Source organism: Ambystoma mexicanum, chromosome 10 (genome assembly GCF_040938575.1).
Source record: "Ambystoma mexicanum isolate Mex_15411 chromosome 10, UKY_AmexF1_1, whole genome shotgun sequence".
In the NCBI taxonomy this organism is placed as follows: Eukaryota; Metazoa; Chordata; class Amphibia; order Caudata; family Ambystomatidae; genus Ambystoma; species Ambystoma mexicanum.
This window is the reverse complement of record NC_090932.1, coordinates 1,285,256,917-1,285,273,556: the sequence shown is the minus strand read 5'-3', so window position 1 is coordinate 1,285,273,556 and position 16,640 is coordinate 1,285,256,917. Positions and strand designations below refer to the sequence as shown.

General features: G+C 45.3%; 1 protein-coding gene across 1 annotated transcript in view; it reads right to left on the bottom strand.

The window, feature by feature from the left end:
* The window catches only part of CABP7 (calcium binding protein 7), a 935,960-nt gene that overhangs the window by 104,010 nt on the left and 815,310 nt on the right, over window positions 1-16,640 (bottom strand). The gene's annotated exons all lie outside the window — the stretch shown is intronic.

Here is a 16,640-nt window from a genome sequence, read left to right as displayed (position 1 = left end):
GTGAGTGGGTAGAGGGGTGAGTGGGTAGATGGGTGAGTGGGTACATGCTTGAGGCAGACAAGAGTGCACGCGTGGGGCAGACAAGAGTGGATAGGAGGGCATGGAACATACTGAAGCACATAGAATTGCGTAACGTATAAAGTATGGTTTGGAACGCAGAGAACGCTTAAAGAGCATTTGCCCACAATGACTGGAGTATGCATGGCGAACTGGAGCGCACGGAGCAAATTCGAACGCACACGGCAAGCCAGAATGCTTGAATGCGTGACCGAAATATATGGAGACTGGGATGCATGGAGTGGATAGGAGTGCATGAAACGGACTGGAGCACGCGACGTATATAGTATGATTTGGAATGCAGAGAATATCAGAAAGGGTATATAAACCATCTTATCCCACCACCACGCTTACTCTCTCCTTACATCACCACTCAACTAGAACACAGTGATACTGTGGCACCATTCGGTATAACTGTTCTCATACCAACACTCGCCGCTCACTCCACATCATTCTAATTAATCACTGCTGGTAACACACCCCCCAGCCAGGCGTTCTCCTCACGCCTAACACAGCCACTTCCGGTCTGGATAAATCCTGCCAGAACGAACACATACTCCTGACCTCTCAACCATCACACCTACCGCTAGAATTCAGCTATTACACAGATACCGCACAAGCTGCACACATACCCGGTGCCCACACGCACCCTTTTGACACTCTCTTTACTCTCTATACTGATATGAACTTCGGTTCCCAAGGGCGTTCAACCTACCAGTGCCTTCAGACCATACCAATGGTATATAAGGCGCTATATAAATGCAAAATAACAATAACAATTTAACCCACATACCTAGTCTGTCACAGCTAGTCTTATGCCATCCGATTGACCTACAAGCTTATTACATAGAGACAGTATCCCATCAGTCAGACAGTTTTTATAATCATATAGCCGCACATATAGCCGCACACGCTGCAGCTTTCCAGGAACATATTAGACAGCCTGACACCTGTTCATCATCCTAATCCCCTGGATTGACAGGCAATCCTCTGTCATACATTTGGAGCGACTATTACTGTGCCACATCAAAGAGTGTTAACAGGAGGAACCACTCTTTCTCTCAATACAGTACAATGTTCCTGCTTCACAACCGCAGAGTGTTTCTCACCATCCTCAACCTCCAAGAGAACTCTCCACTCTAACAACTGACCCAAAACTCTAGGCCTGAATTAAACTGGATGGTAAGTATCATCCCACTCTTCCCAACCCTGCCTTGTTCTAGCCTCGCCACATCAACCTACAGTTTGCTAATAACCGGCAACAAAATGCCTAGAAACTGCAAAGACAGCAGAATGAGAAAGGAGAAAGAAAGAATTGGAAGCAGCCTTCGCCACTCCTTCAGATTGTTCAACCAGAGAATCTAATAGAATCCCACTTCCTCACCTCAGGACACCACTAACAGTCTGTATCTTCAGATACCTCCTAAAACATCATTCTGAACAAAGCTAGTATGACCGAACATTGGTACGAGAAACAGGACCCACTATTTATCCAGCGTTTACCCGGACAGACATCCAATCATACAAACAATGCCCACTACACCAATCAACAGACATGCTACACCATCCACCAAATCCCCACATGGAAGACTGAGAATTGGATCAGGCACCAAAAAGAGCCTACTCAACATTTTCAAATTTGAAATACTTAAAATGGAACACTAGGAAACTAAAAGCAACAACAACCCAATGACATGCATTCAACTAAATGATGACCTTAGATGCCTCCGGATCAATGCACGTTCTGTCTACAAACACTCCTCTGACATTTTTTATCTTCTCCTCGAAGTCCAAATAGACCTACTCTTAATCACATAAACTCAGCTTTCTGATGGCCAAGTCTTAGCTATCGATGGAAGTACTCCATCAGGCTACAGGATATGTACAGATTTCAACAATAGGAGAGGAGGAGGGAAAGCACTGGTTCTCAGAGACTCCTTCATAGTCACAACTTCCTCCATCAACAACATCCTGAACTGTGAGTCGCTCACTCTGATCTGTTCCAGCTTTCCCACTGCTTCGCTAAACCTCCTCTTAGTAAACAGACCTCCTTCCTACAGCCCTCTCTTTGCAGAAAAACTCATTGATGCTGATCCCAATTTGTCTGTACATGGCCAACTCCTAACTATGCTCTATGATTTCAACATCTGGCTTGAGAAAGAAGGTTCTTCTCAAATAGCCGGTCACACCGTGGGTGGATGTCATGTTCTGCAATGAAAATATAATCACTGCTCTCCAGTACACCTTCCCTATAGAGAACGCCTATTCATATCTTTCACAATACACACAGAGACACCACCCCTCGTAGAACCATCGCAAGAGCTGTTGACAATGACCAGACCCTAGAAAGGAATACAAATCAGCACTATACTAGACTCCCACAGACGAAATAACAACCGCACTGGGTGTGAAGCTCCACAATACTGACAACTGGATTATTTCCACCTTAGCATCACCCTAAGAAAAATTTCAAAAACACTCAACATAAGAATAAAGCTAAATGGTTCACTACAAAACAAAAAATCAGGTGAAAAACAAACTACAAGCTAGCAAGCTTGGCTATCATCAACAATCATGCTTTTACATGACAAAAGTCATCAAAGTGAAGAAAGCACACTATTCTAAATGCATTGAATTGGCACAGCACAGCCGAAGGGAAATGTATGAGATCGTCCAAGAATTCAAAATTCCGACAGCTTGCAGCACAATTCTTGCTCCAACTCAAGGACTCTGATCAGATTGCTGCACATTTCATCAGAAAGATCCTCCAAATCCAAGAACACTTTGCTAATAAAGGACATTCACACTCATAGGTCGCCAACGATCCCCCAATGTCTCCTTCCTCTACCTCCTCTCCAATCTCTCAATTCTCTTTTGGCCTTTTCCTTGCAAAGCACCTAACTGCTACAGTTGACTCATGCAACACAACTGGGTCTCCAGAGAATATGTGCCCCCATCGTAATTGTTACAAATCCATCATGGCCTATTCAAAACCAACACACATTTTGCTATCTTTCCTCAAAGACTATCAGCACTGGAAGTGTCAAGCTCAATTGAAATCTGTGTACATCAGACCTCAAATCAAATAACTCACTGCTAGTACAATGACCCAGCCAGTTACTGCACAATCTGAAACTTTGCTTTAATCAGGAAACTACCTGAAACATTCCTATACGCACAACCTTGAGACTTCATCTGGAAAAAATCTCCTGGATGAGGCACAGCATGGATCCAGTTCATCCAGGAGTACAGAATCCACTCAGCTCTGCTTCTTTCAATCTGGGACACACTTCAAAACAACACAGATGTAAACTCTGAGAGCACTCTGATCCTGCTAGACATCTCAGCTGCTTTTGACACTATTAGTCACAAGATACTCTTAAAAAGATTGGTAGACATTGGAATTAAAGAAAGAGCTGTGCACTGGATCCCCTCCTTCTTCACCGGTAGAACCAAGACCACCACTATGGGCCCCTTCAAATCCAAGCCTCACTCACTAACCTTCAGAGCACTCCAAGGATCCACTTTCTAACCTCGTCTATACAATATCAACATGACAACCCTACTAGAGACCTCATTAGCATGATCTTGAAACCACAGTGGACAACACCCTCACACCTGAAACCACAGATCAGAGCCATTGCCCGAAGCTGCTTTTTCCAAGTCCACACTGTATGATGCATTTGATTGTACTTAACATTCCTGCACAGGACCGTGGCTGTGATTATACTAGTACTATCCAGACTAAACTAACTATGCTAGTAGTCACTATCGCTGACTCAAACCCACCTAATGACAAACTACAAAGAGTCTAAAATGCAGAGTCGAAATTACACCTAAAAATGAAGAGATTCGAAAATATCATGCCAACACAAAGTATTCGCCAGTAGTGCCCATCAAGAAAAGGATTAATTTCACAGATTTGTACATCTCCCATCACTCCTACCAGTGAAGGGCATGCCTCTCCTTCCAAAAAAAGTTCCAGCACTACACTCTTTCCAGAATACCAAGGCCAGCAATACTGTTCTAGTGCTAGTCCCTTACTTCAATATGAAATGACAAGGGGATACTCATTCACCTTTCTGGCACGGCACACATGTGCACTCTACCTATTTGTTTATTCACATTTGTAGAGCGTGCAACAGCTCAGGGGCATCGTGGCGCTTGCTACATAATGATTCTTAGTTGAAGGAGTAATACATTTGCATTTTAGGTACAAAGAGTATACACAGTGCAATCATTTGCATTTTTGGTACAGACAGGACGTATATACAGAGCATTAAGGACTAGTTGAAGAGAGAGGTTTAAGTTGTTTTTCGGAAGGCTAAATATCTCCGCCTGGAAGAGAACCAGCTAAAGTTCAGGAAACAGCTCAACACTTGGCCCTTCAATCAACCAAATGGAATGTTAACAGCCACCAAAGCAAAAGCTGTGCAAGAGTTACCCTCCCGACTGTGGCAGCGCATTGGGTAAAATGTGAAAAGTCCAGCAGGTCGCGCAAGCACGCCATATTATGAGACCAACCTCCTTTTAACACCCATTAGTGAAGAGCACATCACACACTGTCCAGCTCCTCAATGCTTAATATTTATAGGTGCTACAAATATGTCTCAGTGAAATGTTCCTTTTCAACTTAAAATATGAATCCTCTTGTAATCTTCATTACTATACAACAAGCAAAGCAAAGCCCTCGAGAGTACCTTTCATGGGATACCTTGTTCATTTGTGGATCCCCTGCTGCATGCCATCAGACGACACCAGAGTCTCTCAAAGAAATCTACAACCAAGACCCAAGAAGCAACGATACCCTGCTACCCCCACCAATCCTCCCAGCACCTCACTTAGTCCTCATTAGCAAAATCTTGCAACCTCACACTTCACTCTCTCTCTTCGGAATCACCCACCAGGTCTAGTATACTAAATAGACTCCGACTCTACCCATCTTCTATTAATAACAACTTTCAATCCATACTTTGCAAGCTGAGGGCTGCCCATAAGGCCGACTTTCACCAGTCTACACCCATGACAAAGAACACAGAGTTTTCATATCGGTACACAGGTAACAGATACTTCTGCCCTCATCCATCAACGTCACAGGTTTTCTGCATCTTCCTTCCCGCTAATCCACTAACACCCCAACCATTTTGTTTACAAAGCCATGTGCAGCAAGGACACAATTACTGGCAGAAGGGCGCTATATAGCCCAACCATTTTGTTTACAAAACCATGTGCAGCAAGGACACAATTACTGGCAGAAGGGCGCTATATAAGTCCACTTACCTTACCCTCACATCACCATTCCCAGTAATCCGATGTTTTAGGTCCGTCGCACTGTAGGATGTAAAGCAGCAGTGCCATTGCTAGTAATCCACATATAGAGCCCTTACGTTTACCCATTCAATGCCTAAGTCATTCAGACCTCGTTTAATTTTTTGCATTATGGAACTTATAATTTTGCTTTTCCAGTTTAAATTCATGACAACTCCCAAAATTCAAGAAAACAAACAGCACTGAATAACCTACTTTGCATGGAATCAGGAAACCTTAGAGGTCTTCGCAAACTGTAGCCATTAGGCCATGCAGAATTTTCAAGTGTGAGCCAGACATTCAGTCCTGTTTTTCTAGGAATTCTGGGACTTGTAGTCCTATATTTATTATGGAAAAAGACAAAACTATAATTCCCATACTTTGTCATGAATGGCACGGGGAAACCTGAGAGCTCTGACGCATGTAAAACGCCAAGGCCATTTCCAGTAAACCACATGCTATCCTTGCACAGCATGTAAAGCACCACCATCAGTCACAGTAATCCACATGTGGTAGCGCTCTCATCATATAAAGCAACATCATCATTCACAGTAATCCATATGCTACAGCCCCCACAGCATGTAAAGTACCATCATCACTCACAGTACACATGCTGCAGACCCCACAGCATGTAAATCACCATCATCAGTCACAGTAATCCATGTGTGGTAGCCCCTGCATTGTGTAAAGCACCATCATCAGTCACAGTAATCCGCATGTGGTAGCCCCTGCATTGTGTAAAGCACCATCAACAGTCACAGTAATCTACACGCTGAAGCCCCACATCAGGTAATGCCTCCCAACCCTTCACACTAATCCACATGTTGTTGCCACACAGAATGTAAAGCATTATAAACATTCACATTAACCCATATGAGGCTCCCCCGACAAGTAAAGCACTGTAATCATTCACAGGAATCCACACGCGCAGGTGCCCACAGCATGTAAAGCACCATCATCATTCACAAGAATACACATGATGGGCCCCCCACAGAATGTAAAGCACCATCATATTGCAAGGTAATCCACATGTTGTACCGGCATAGCATGTAAAGCATCCTACCCATTCACAGGGATCCACATGCTGCAGCCCCCACAGCATGCAAAACACCATCATCATTCACAGGAATCGATGTGCTGAAGGCCCCACAGCACGGAAAACACCATCATGTTGCACAATAATCCACATGTTGTAGCCGCCCACACCACATGTAAAGCACCATCAGCAATCAAAGGAATCCACATGCTGCAGCCCCACAACATGTAAAGCATCATCATCAGTCACAGTAACCCACATGCCGCAGCCCCCACAGCATGTATAGCATCATCATCAGTCACAGTAACCCATGTGCTGCACCCCCCACAGCACGTATAGCCATGCTGTAGCCCCCAAAGCATGTAAAGCACCATCATCATTCACAGGAATCAACGTGCTGAAGCGCCCACAGCATGTAAAGAATCATACCCATTCACATTCATCTACATGCTGTAGCCCCCCACAGCATGTAAATCATCATCAGTCACAGTAACCCACATGCTGTAGCCGCCCACAACATGTAAAGCGTCATACCCATTCACATTACTCCACATGCTGTAGCTGCCCACAGCCTGTAAAGCATCATCATCACTCACTGGACTCCCCATGCTGTAGCCCCCACAGCATGTAAAGCACCAATATCATTCACAGGAATCCACGTGCTGAAGCGCCCACAGCATGTAAAGAATCATACCCATTCACATTAATCCACATGCTGTAGCCCCCCCACAGCATGTAAAGCATCATCATCATTCACAGGGATCCACATGCTGCAGCCCCCACAGCATGTAAAGCACCATCGTCATTCACAGGAATCCACGTGCTGAAGTGCCCACAGCTTGCGAAACACCATCATCATACACAGTAATCCACATGTTGTAGCCCCCCACACTACATGTAAAGCACCATCAGCATTCACACAAGTCCACATGCTGCAGCCCCACAGCATGTATAGCATCATCATCAGTCACAGTAACCCACATGCTGCAGCCTCCACAGCATGTATAGCATCATCATCATTCACAGGAATCCCCATGCTGTAACCCCCACAGCATGTAAAAAAACATCATCATTCACAGGAATCCACGTGCTAAAGAGCGCACAGCATGTAAAGAATCATACCCATTCACATTACTCCACATGCTGTAGCCCCCCACAGCATGTAAAGCATCATCATCAGTCACACTAACCCACATGCTGTAGCCGCCCACAACATGTAAAGCATCATACCCATTCACATTACTCCACATGCTGTAGCCGCCCACAGCATGTAAAGCATCATCATCATTCACAGGAATCCCCATGCTGTAGCCCCCACAGCATGTAAAGCACCATCATCATTCACAGGAATCCACGTGCTGAAGCACCCACAGCATGTAAAGAATCATACCCATTCACATTAATCCACATGCTGTAGTCCCCCCCAACAGCATGTAAAGCATCATCATCATTCACAGGGATCCACATGGTGCAGCCCCCACAGCATGTAAAGCACCATCATCATTCACAGGAATCCACGTGCTGAAGCGCCCACGGCATGTAAAGAATCATACCCATTCACATTAATTCACATGCTGTAGCCCCCCCCACAGCATGTAAAGCATCATCATCATTCACAGGGATCCACATGCTGCAGCCCCCACAGCATGTAAAGCATCATCATCAGTCACAGTAACCCACACGCTGAAGCCCCCACAGCATGTAATGCATCATCATCATTCACAGTAATCCACATGCTACAGCCCCTACAGCATGTAAAGCACCATCATTATTCACAGGAATCCATGTGCTGAAGCACCCACAGCATGTAAACGAATCATACCCATTCACATTAAACCACATGCTGTAGCCCCCCGACAGCATGTAAAGCATCATCATCATTCACAGGGATACACATGCTGCAGCCCTCACAGCATGTAAAGCATCATCATCATTCACAGGAATCCACGTGCTGAAGCCGCCACATCATGTAAAGAATCATACCCATTCACATTAATCCACATGCTGTAGCCCCCCCACAGCATGTAAAGCATCATCATCATTCACAGGGATACACATGCTGCAGCCCCCACAGCATATAAAGCATCATCATCATTCACAGGGATCCACATGGTGCAGCCCCCACAGCATGTAAAGAATCATACCCATTCACATTAATCCACATGCTGTAGCCCCCCCACAGCATGTAAAGTACCATCATCAGTCACAGTTACCCACATGCTTCAGACCTCACAGCATGTAAAGCACCATCATCAGTCACAGTACACATGCTGCAGACCCCACAGCATGTAAAGCACCATCATCAGTCACAGTAATCCACATGTGGTAGCCCCTGCATTGTGTAAAGCACCATCAACAGTCACAGTAATCCACACGCTGAAGTCCCACATCATGTAATGCCTCCCAACCCTTCACACTAATCCACATGCTGTAGCCACACAGAATGTAAAGCATTATAAACATTCACATTAACCCATATGAGGCTCCCACAACAAGTAAAGCACTGTAATCATTCACAGGAATCCACATGCGCAGGTGCCCACAGCATGTAAAGCACCATCATCATTCACAAGAATACACATGATGGGCCCCCCACAGAATGTAAAGCACCATCATATTGCAAGGTAATCCACATGTTGTACCGGCATAGCATTTAAAGCATCCTACCCATTCACAGGGATCCACATGCTGCAGCCCCCACAGCATGCAAAACACCATCATAATTCACAGGAATCGATGTGCTGAAGGCCCCACAGCATGCAAAACACCATCATCATGCACAATAATCCACATGTTGTAGCCGCCCACACCACATGTAAAGCACCATCAGCAATCAAAGGAATCCACATGCTGCAGCCTCCACAGCATGTAAAGCATCATCATCAGTCACAGTAACCCACATGCTGCAGCCCCCACAGCAGGTATAGCATCATCATCAGTCACAGTAACCCACATGCTGCACCCCCCACAGCACGTATAGCATGATCATCATTCACAGGAATACCCATGCTGTAGCCCCTAAAGCATGTAAAGCCCCATCATCATTCACAGGAATCAATGTGCTGAAGCGCCCATAGCATGTAAAGAATCATACCCATTCACATTAATCTACATGCTGTAGCCCCCCACAGCATTTAAATCATCATCATCAGTCACAGTAACCCACATGCTGTAGCCGCCCACAACATGTAAAGCGTCATACCCATTCACATTACTCCACATGCTGTAGCTGCCCACAGCCTGTAAAGCATCATCATCATTCACTGGACTCCCCATGATGTAGCCCCCAGAGCATGCAAAGCACCAATATCATTCACAGGAATTCACGTGCTGAAGCCCCACAGCATGTAAAGAATCATACCCATTCACATTAATCCACATGCTGTAGCCCCCCCACAGCATGCAAAGCATCATCATCATTCACAGGGATCCACATGCTGCAGCCCCCACAGCATGTAAAGCACCATCGTCATTCACAGGAATCCACGTGCTGAAGTGCCCACAGCATGCGAAACACCATCATCATACACAGTAATCCACATGTTGTAGCCCCCCACACTACATGTAAAGCACCATCAGCATTCACACAAATCCACATGCTGCAGCCCCACAGCATGTATAGCATCATCATCATTCACAGGAATCGATGTGCTGAAGGCCCCACAGCATGCAAAACACCATCATCATGCACAATAATCCACATGTTGTAGCCGCCTACACCACATGTAAAGCACCATCAGCAATCAAAGGAATCCACAGGCTGCAGCCCCCACAGCATGTAAAGATTCATCATCAGTCACAGTAACCCACATGCTGCAGCCCCCACAGCAGGTATAGCATCATCATCAGTCACAGTAACCCACATGCTGCACCCCCCACAGCACGTATAGCATGATCATCATTCACAGGAATACCCATGCTGTAGCCCCCAAAGCATGTAAAGCACCATCGTCATTCACAGGAATCCACGTGCTGAAGTGCCCACAGCATGCGAAACACCATCATCATACACAGTAATCCACATGTTGTAGCCCCCCACACTACATGTAAAGCACCATCAGCATTCACACAAATCCACATGCTGCAGCCCCACAGCATGTATAGCATCATCATCAGTCACAGTAGCCCACATGCTGCAGACTCCACAGCATGTATAGCATCATCATCATTCACAGGAATCCCCATGCTGTAACCCCCACAGCATGTAAAACACCATCATCATTCACAGGAATCCACGTGCTGAAGAGCCCACAGCATGTAAAGAATCATACCCATTCACATTACTCCACATGCTGTAGCCCCCCACAGCATGTAAAGCATCATTATCAATCACAGTAACCCACATGATGTAACCACCCACAACATGTAAAGCATCATACCCATTCACATTACTCCACATGCTGTAGCCCCCCACAGCATGTAAAGCATCATTATCAGTCACAGTAACCCACATGCTGTAGCCACCCACAACATGTAAAGCATCATACCCATTCACATTACTCCACATGCTGTAGCCGCCCACAGCATGTAAAGCATCATCATCATTCACAGGAATCCCCATGCTGTAGCCCCCACAGCATGTAAAGCACCGTCATCATTCACAGGAATCCACGTGCTGAAGCACCCACAGCATGTAAAGAATCATACCCATTCACATTAATCCACATTCTGTAATCCCCCCCAACAGCATCTAAAGCATCATCATCATTCACAGGGATCCACATGCTGCAGCCCCCACAGCATTTAAAGCACCATCATCATTCACAGGAATCCATGTGCTGAAGCGCCCACAGCATGTAAAGAATCATACCCATTCACATTAATTCACATGCTGTAGCCCCCGCCACAGCATGTAAAGCATCATCATCATTCACAGGGATCCACATGCTGCAGCCCCACAGCATGTAAAGCATCATCATCAGTCACAGTAACCCACACGCTGAAGCCCCCACAGCATGTAATGCATCATCATCATTCACAGTAATCCACATGCTACAGCCCCTACAGCATGTAAAGCACCATCATCATTCACAGGAATCCATGTGCTGAAGCGCCCACAGCATGTAAAGAATCATACCCATTCACATTAAACCACATGCTGTAGCCCCCTGACAGCATGTAAAGCATCATCATCATTCACAGGGATACACATGCTGCAGCCCCCACAGCATATAAAGCATCATCATCATTCACAGGAATCCACGTGCTGAAGCCCCCACATCATGTAAAGAATCATACCCATTCACATTAATCCACATGCTGTAGCCCCCCCACAGCATGTAAAGCATCATCATCGTTCACAGGGATACACATGCTGCAGCCCCCACAGCATGTAAAGCATCATCATCATTCACAGGGATCCACATGGTGCAGCCCCCACAGCATGCGAAACACCATCATCATTCACTGTAATCCAAATAGCAACCAGCCGTAAAAATGTTGTTGCTAATAATCAGATTGTACCTTCACCTTTTCTCCCTTCTGCAGCAGCCGGATACCATCCCTTCTGCACCCCTCTCCCTTTAGCTCCAGATAATGGGCTGGCTGCCTCACCCCTGCAGCCAAATTCCCTAATGCATCCTCTGCTTACAGATTTTTGTCCCGGATGCACACGTCAGCCGCCCCCAGCATCCCTCCTGCCACACCCTTATGCCTCCCTCCTTCTGCCTAGCTTCCGAGCTCCACTCTGTCTTGCTGTAACCGATCTTCCCCTAGGTTGCACTCCTGTCCCTCAACAGCCTCCATTCAATCCATCGTTCATGCCTTCGCCTCCCCTCCGTCCACCTTCTGTCCACTCCTGCCATCTCTTAGTCAGCCAATGCGCCCTTTAGTAGCCCGATTCTTCCTCTGGTCCTCTTATTGGACATATCTCCCCTGCATCCCATGTCCCTCTTTTATAGCATGTGACCTCTCACGATCACTCCCTGTTAATTTGTCACTGTTTCCTGCTTCCCTTCATTAGCCAGAAGTTGACAAATAAGTTTGCAAAGTCTATTGGGGGAGGGGGGTAGAGGGTGGATCCATTACCAACCGTAAATGCACTGAAGAGCCAAAATCAGCCCTAACCCATATCAGCCTACATGGGGAAAAACCCTGGTTTCCCATAAACCCAGTCCACCACTGACTAGAGTGCATCCAAAAACTCACACCTAGTGTAGAGGAAGTCCCAAGTACAGCCTGCCCTCCAACCGTCCATTTCGAAGTACCAGGAACGGTCACGCTGAAATATGTGACGTATGATGAGCAAATAAACCAGCAGAGAGCAACAGTCGGGCTCTGTCCAGTACCCAGCAGAAGGACAATGCCTATTGAAGTACCAGTACCTAGGAAGCCATGGACAATAAGGTACCCATTGAGAAAACCATATCAACAAATGAAACAAAATGAAGATCGTCTGAGTACAGTCCTGGAAGAGGCCAAAAAGGTCTTAATGGAAGACGAATGGTGACGGCACATGAACCCGTACTGACTCACATATAGAAGAAATGATGACCAGAGAATGACATAAAGAGACCAAACGCCATGAACAAGGAACATTGTGAACATAAAGTGAAAGGATGATGTCAAATATAAGAAGCTTAAGATGTAAGCATGGTGAAGATATTCAACCAGTTTACGCATGTACATATGCTTGGAACCGCAAGAAAACTAAGAAAATCTTGCGGCTTGCTATGCTTAGTAGAAAGATAGTGCGGTAAGCACCACTATACATTATCTACCTCAAAAGAAGCACATTATATAAGTATATTGCCAAATTGCACAAGAAGCAGAACTAACCAAAGGATACTAAAGGCCACACAAGGAGAGCTTTGTATTTAGCAAAATCAAGAATAAGCGGCAGAAATGAAACTCAGCAGAGGCAAATCGTACCAAGAAAGCCAAGGGCGTATCAATAGAATAGACAAACAGGCAGTGATCCCGAGCACCCAGAGAGGAAACATGCGAACAGTAAGTGAAAAAGAGTTAGCGCTTTGGCAAGAAGTGTATGCCTTAGAAAAAGTAAGGGAAAGGTAACGGAGGGAGGCGGGAAAGCAAAATGTAGTCAAGAAGTAGAGTAGGATGTATATATATTTATATATATATATATATGTGAGGAAGGAAATAGTGACTTAAAGGGTGATTAAAAGTAGTAAAAGAGGATAACGGGGAGGACATCGGAGAAGAGAGGGGATACCGGTGAGGACACCCGAGAAGAGAGAGGATTCGCCTAATTCCTACGATTTAATATAGCGGCTAGAAGAAACTTGCATCCTGAGTCCTGAATAGAAGAGGAACAAATAGGTCACCACAGCGGTTGAAGACGCCTTTGAAAGGGATGAGTTTAAACTCCATGTCGGGGTAATATTAGAGGCAGAGGTCTGTGTAACCAGCTGGAGTTTGTCTATTCTGTGAATGTCTGTCTTACGTGTTATTTGTTGTGACATCATCGGACGAAATTTTTCCTTTGAGAAACTAGCATAAAAATTACACGATTGGATATTTGAAACATTGTAGAATACAACCTGATGTTTATTGAGTAAAATAAAAGATATCAAAGTATGTGGAAAAACGGGATTGGAGCTTGCGACGATTGGTGCTCGCTCATATTGTTGGAATTGTTTAATTAACAAAAGACATTAACAAGTGTTGTATAAAGAGAAATTAAACAGATTTAAGCATGGAAGACATGACTCCATTAGTACACCTGTGCAAACAGTTGCCGAAACATGCACCTAAGCTGAAAAAGTACAGTGCAGAATGGGTAAAAGGAACCGTGAACAAAATGTTTATACCATGGCCCCAGGGTGGATCGTTATCTAAAACGGTCCTACAGCACATGACGACATATTTGCACGCCACATACCCGGGCAAACATGTATACAAATGCCTAGCTGGTCTAGAGTTGTGGAAAATGTACCAACAGGATAAGGAGGAGGAACCGTCAGTAGATTGGACACTTAATGTATGCACAGAGAGGGTGAGATGCCCACAGTGCCACCCGCCCCATCTGAAACGAAAATTGAAGGCAATAAGGACGAAGTGTTATACCCGCTAAGAGAACTTAAAGCAGCTACAGGGTATAGCAACCCGGCATATGAGTCACCTACGCAAAGTAGTGATGAAAATCTAGACAAGGATAAAGATTAAGATATCACCTCCAAACTCCTGAGGGACAAGGAGAGACGCGAGGACGAGAGAAACGACCAGGCACAAGCAAGTACATCTCTCAACACAGAGAGAGAGGGTAAAAGATGGAAGGGAAGTGAGGATAGTACTGATGAGATAGCATTCACACAGAACGAATGGATGGGAGGTCAGATTTTATTGAAACTCGATGGTAAAGGCAAAGATGATATGAAGCAAAAAGAGAAGCTAGATGACTTACAGAGGAAAGAGAAGGAAAAAGAAAAAGGATTAAGAGATGAAAGAATATGGAAAAAAGATAGGCAGAGACGAGAGCAATTATATCGCGAAGAGCAAGAAAGGCAACGCGATCGTAAACAGAGAGCAGCAAATGATCAGGACAGAAAAGAGCAGAGAAGGATAGAGGAAGAACAAAGGACACGGGAGAAAAGAATAAAGAGGCGAAGGGATGAGGAAATCCGAAGGGCAAATGAACATAGAGATGCAAAGAAAGAGGAAGAAGATAGGGTCAGAGAAGAAGCGAGGAAGCGCAGAGAATTCGATGACAATGTACAACGTAAGCGAAGGCAAAGAGCACACAATATTGAATATCTGGAAAGGGAGGTTAAAAAACCTGAGCCAGTAGTAGATTGGGAAGATACAGAAGAATTCTTTCCTGAGTACGATTCAGTACCAGGCATGTCTAGGGCAAATATTGAAGATGACTTCGACACCAGAAGCACCGGAGAGACGATCGATAGAATATATTATGAAATGGTGCTAGAACAAATACCCCAACGGGAGGGGGAAGATGAGCGCCTGGAAAGCACTCAGCATTACGAGACTGAGGATGTCTCCCGAAGTAGTGGAAATAGAGAACTGTTCCTAGATAGGTTGGAAATAAGTAGGAACAAAGAGGATACAAGAAGTTGCACGAGTTGGGCACAAACAATGTCCGACGCCGAAAGAGAGGAGCATGAGGAAAAGGAGGAAGAGAGAAGATGCGAAAAGCGATTCTCAGCAGGAAAAGGGAAAAGATGGTCAGATTCTAGTGGGTCCGCACCGAGGGCATCAAAATCAGCTCCACAGACCGACCGATGTGAAGGAATATCTCACCGTCAGAGGGGGTTGTCTCCACCACCCTATGTGAGCCAGCTAAGGACACTGCCAGATAGGTGGCGATGCAGGAACATTACTCCTGCAATAGATAGAAGAACAATGAGAGAAGAGAGCGAGTGCTATGCGTCCCAATTTCCGTTGCTCGACAAAGGTGGAACCAGACCACAGTATATTCCATGGCCACACATGGATCGGGAAAACCTGAAAAATAAGCTTCTAATGTTGACATCAGGAGCCGGAAAATGGATTCACGAGCTAGAAAAAATGACCGGAGGGAACACGTTAGCTATAGGGGATATCAGAGGTCTCTTAATCGCCATACTTGGTGATAGAGCAGAGGAGGTGTGTACAGGAGCAGGTTACCCTGGGTGACCACAGTTAATACAGCGCATGACGGAGCTCCATTTAACAATTGCAGAGCCGCGGTTTGGAAAGCATTATGATTGCTGTATCCAGATACTTCCAACATGGGAGCTATCATGACTCGGAAAATGAAGGAGTCGGAAGACCCTTTGATTTACATCCAGAATTTCCAAGACACGTGGGTACTCGAGACTCGGAATCTTGAGGAGAAATCTATACCTGTGTTCTACCATATATTATGCCAAGGGCTGCCAGATCCAGTACAGAAGCAGCTCAAGAAATTGGTAGGTATCGAGGCCAAACCATGGTCTGAGATAAAGTTGACCATAGGACACTCTTAAAGGCTACTGCAAGAAAAGAATCGCAAAAAAGAAGCTGCACGAAAGGGTGAAGAGGCAAAATTAGTGCAGAAGAAATTGTCAAAATATGCCCTTGAAGGGGCAATAATAACTAGCACAGACGGGTTCTACCCCGGGGGAAGAGGATTTAGAGGAAGAGGATGGCAGAATAATCAGGTAGGTTTTCAGAATAATCAAGGAGGCTTTCAAAACATGCAAAATAGCAATCAAGATATGTGAAATGGACAAATAATTAGACCGCCGCCAATTTGTTGGTTGTGTGGGATGTCAGGGCATCTAGCACGCACATGCAGAAG